We start from the raw sequence: 4,177 nt of genomic DNA, 5'->3' as shown, positions 1-4,177 counted from the left end.
GATGAAGTCCACGGTGAACTGATTATAAATCTGTAGTACTTTAAAGATTATATATAATATATATAAGAGATTTTAAGAGATAATATATATAAGAGATTTATATATATATATATTTAAAAAAATCTCTTCCTCGTCCTCCTGGGCGGTGCCTCCTTCCTTCAGACTCGGGTCCTCTACCAGAGGCCTGGGCTCTGAGGGTTCTGCCCAGGATCTCAGCTGTTCCTGGACTGTGGTCTTCTGGAACTCTGATGTGGTTCCTGGTATCTGTTGGAGCATCTACTCAGGTTGGGTGTTACTGCCCCTAGTGTCCCGATCACCACTGGGACCACTGTTGCCTTCGTCCCCCACATTCTCTCCATCTCCTCCTTCAGCCCTTGGTACTTCTCCAGCTTCTCGTGTTCCTTCTTCCTGATGTTGCTATCACTTGGGATTGCTACATCCATCACCACCACTGTCTTCTGGTGTTTATCCACCACCACTATGTCAGGCTGGTTGGCCACCACCATCTGGGCAGTCTGGATCTGGAAGTCCCACGGGATCTTGGCCTGCTCGTTCTCCACCACTTTCGGGGGGGTCTCCCACCTGGACCCTGGGACCTCCAGTCCACACTCAGATGTTCCTGTCCACTTTGCCAGCCACCTGATTATACAGCTATATGTGTGTATACACACACACGCACGCACACACATGTTTATATATGACTCCCCATACGTTCATCCAAAATGTTTGCTGTTTGTGTTTTGTGTTCCTGGTTTTCTCACTAGGGGGCGTGGTGGATTCAATTGGGCACCTTTCGCTGGTGACCGTCACACCTGCAGCTGGTTACCAATCAACAATCTTCAAAGGCCGCTGCCCCCAGCTCACCAGCGTCTGATTGGTTCGTCAGCTTTGTGGAAAATGTGGGTCAATGGTCTCTCCTCGCGTTCTGTCCCGTCAAGTTGCTTTCCCTGTTGTTCTCGCGTCTCTTTCTGGGTCACCAGGTGCCCCTCATTGGGAGGAACGAGCTGCACTCCGCGCACCTTCTCACTACCTGAGTTAATTGAAATCTTGTGTTCACGCCATCGGTTCTTGTTTGCCTGCTCACGGGTCCTGCCTGAATCGCACCTGACAGGCTGTTTAGTTTCACCAATGCCAGTTCCTTGCATTCCTCCTGGCACTTTACAGCATAGACAACACAAAGCAAAATTGTCTATGCTGTGTATGCTATGTAACGAATGGTCCAACACAGACAGGTCACCTCTTCAGGCCAGGACTCAGCAGTCCACTTACACCTAAAGGAAACTGGTCACTCCTTTGAGGACAGTCAAGTACAGCTACTGGCCAGAGAAGGTCACTGTTTTAAGAGGGGTGTCAAGGATGCCATGCATGCTAAATTGGAAAAACCAATCCTTAAACGGAGGTGGTGGGCTGAGGCACTTCCTATCACCCACATACAATGTAGTCCTCCACTTTTTCCACCAACAACCCAAATGTTCACACTGTTTCATGAGACCTGGTGATTAAACCCCAATGTGAGCCATCAGACAAAGGGGAAGCACCCAAACTGAAACTATCTGAACAACCCGACCAACGACTCTCAGATGACCACCCAGATCATTAGCATGCTAATGGTCCACAAGGGCTGTATTTTTAAGCTCGGCCCTCAGCGAGTTCAGAACTGAAGAAGCCTTCTGGAGAGAAGGAGAAACGTCTTCAAGATAAAAACCCGAACAAGTCCAGTCGACACAGTGATCTTATTAGGATGTCTCTTCTAATATATATATGACCCATCGTTTCTGTAATTCTATGCTTTTGGGAAAGGTATGGAAGCTGAGAGAATTATTCCATGTAGCTGGTGGTGGCTACATAGAAGGACAATGGTGGCTGGAAGTGTCCTCTTGTTTTTGAAAATATACCTTTGTTCATTTACGTCATCCTGAAATTTAGTAGAAATATATTGTGAATTCTATAGATTCAATAAATTACACAATCAACAAAATAAATAGCTTCGTAAGCTGCTTTGGTGACTTATGCTACTGTTTTATTACCCTATCGAATTCTTAGGTGACTGGATGTTAACAACCATCCTAAAATTTAACAGGATCTTTGTCTTGTGCATATGGCCCCTTTAAAAAAAAAATTCTGGAAACTAATGTTGACAGTATTCTTTAAGACGCCTCAAGGTTCCCACGATCTGGAGGACAGTGATGACAGGCGTTTTAACCTTAGCTTTGCAAAAATAGAAGTCTTGTTCAGAGGGTACCTGTCTGCGTGTTTGTGCCGAAAAAAGAGTCCCAGAAGATGTACTTTAAAAATGGCGAGCAAATTTATTGAAGATCAAAGGGATAAAAAATACACCCGCCCATGGATCAAAATGAATGCACAAGGCAAATATAGTGGTCAATATAGTGGTAAATCACAACCACAAATGAGTCACCTGGGACATACTGTATGTCGCCGTAGCGCCACCTCAGGTCTTCAGGCACCTGAACGCTCACCGGGCCAACAGGACGTCTCCGGACTTGGGATGACACCTTATGCTCTCTGCCGAATGCTAACAGCTCGTTATTATATTCACTAAGGAGTGCGCTGTAAGACAAATTTATGACCTCGTCCATCCTATACAAGGACAGGAGGCACCGGAGGCCTAGCAGACAACACATAAGTGGTTCAAAACTCCAGTTAAGGCTGAGACTTGGAAAGCTTGGGGTTTTCAGTGTAGCACTGAATTTTTTAACCCTTCAACAGGAAACCCCCTCCCCCAGATAGGTTAGGGTTCGGGTTAGTGCACAACAATTAGGGTCCGAAAATTTGAAGTAAGCTGCAGAAGGTTTGCAGCCACCTCAACATTGAGGCTATTGTGGGACACTGAAGTGCAAGGCAAGGCCCACCAACAGGCAGGTAAGGACCTCTCCAGAGCTGCGTAAAGGGAAATCAGGGGCCATTTCCAGTTTCGCACATTCTCTGGTTTTAGAGCATCAGCAATGTTTGTCAAGACAATTATTATATAACAATTAACATTGTTTGCTTCTATTGCACCAGCTCCAGCCTTGATCCATCATTTCTGACTGTTATGACCAAAAGGGGGAAAGTGTTCTGCACAGTAAAATGAAATTATAATTGATTTAGGGTTTGATTGCTGAAAACGTACATAAACCTACGCAGGAGCTCAAATGTACGTTTTCTAAAAGAGGAGAATGTACGTCACTGAGAAAGTCAGGCTCTTCCAAGATGACATTCTGAATACAATAATCACCACCAGCCAGTCAATAAAGCAGATTTTCTGAGCGTCAGCTGAAAAATCATTAAAGTGCTCAAATAATGAGCATTCAGTCTGGCCTTGCTAAACATGGTGCCTCAGACACTACCGGTGTGTGTGCGTGTGTGTGTGTCTGTGTGTGTGTGTCTGTGTGTGTGTGCCTGTGTGTGTCTATGTGTGAGTGTCTGTGTATGTCTGTGTGTGTGTGTGTGTCTGTTTGTGTGTGTGTGTGTGCCTGTGTGTGTGTGTGTGTGTCTTTGTTATACAGTGCAGTGTAATGAGTTTTAGCTCTTTAGACCTCTTTAGCTCTTTTGGATATTAATGAATAAAAGGCAACAGCCTGTTCCTGCTCTCATTCATCACCTCTATCGGACTTGTTATGCAAACGCATTGACTGGTTTTACTGTTGTAACTCTGAGGTAAAGAGGTTACTACATAAGAGAAAAGCTTAGTAACAGCTGTGTTGATGTAGTGCTCCATCCTCCCTCTACACACATCTACAAATCAATGTGTGGACAATGTTATCTGGTATTGATTTTAGGCCCATATTGCTAATATTGGACGTGTGGTATAAAAGGTGCAACACAAACATCCCACTGTCACATCCAGCTGTGGCTGCAGGCATTTTACACTTTCATCACACACCTAGCAGGTAACGCCGATGAAGCTGTGGTCACTTTTGATGAAATGTAATTGAATTTTCTGGTAGTTTTGCAGACATGTCAGGAAAAGACGTCATGGCCGTTGCACTGCTGGCTGTGCTGCTCATCGCCACTGCAGCGTCCTCAGCTGGCAACACGAAAAAGACCGACGTTCTGCAAAAGCTTCTGACCAAAACGGAGAACGTGAGAATGCTGAGGGGCAAACAGCAGCAGGAGTCTCAGCCCGACCTCGCTCGGGTGGAAAGACGTGCACAACTGTCTGACGATGAGCGGGAGA

General features: G+C 45.5%; 1 long non-coding RNA gene across 1 annotated transcript in view; it reads left to right on the top strand.

Annotated features, from left to right (window-relative positions):
* Window positions 1-149: 149 nt before the first annotated feature.
* LOC130527368 (uncharacterized) overlaps window positions 150-4,177 on the top strand; it is a 4,430-nt gene continuing 402 nt past the window's right edge. Inside the window, exons 1-2 of the long non-coding RNA XR_008951015.1 lie at window positions 150-3,890; window positions 3,948-4,177. The exon at window positions 3,948-4,177 is cut by the window's right edge and continues 33 nt beyond it. This is a non-coding gene — a long non-coding RNA (uncharacterized LOC130527368). The remainder of the gene's footprint in view (window positions 3,891-3,947) is intronic.

This window comes from Takifugu flavidus, chromosome 6, assembly GCF_003711565.1.
Source record: "Takifugu flavidus isolate HTHZ2018 chromosome 6, ASM371156v2, whole genome shotgun sequence".
NCBI classification, from domain to species: domain Eukaryota; kingdom Metazoa; phylum Chordata; class Actinopteri; order Tetraodontiformes; family Tetraodontidae; genus Takifugu; species Takifugu flavidus.
This window is presented reverse-complemented; position numbering and strand designations above follow the sequence as displayed.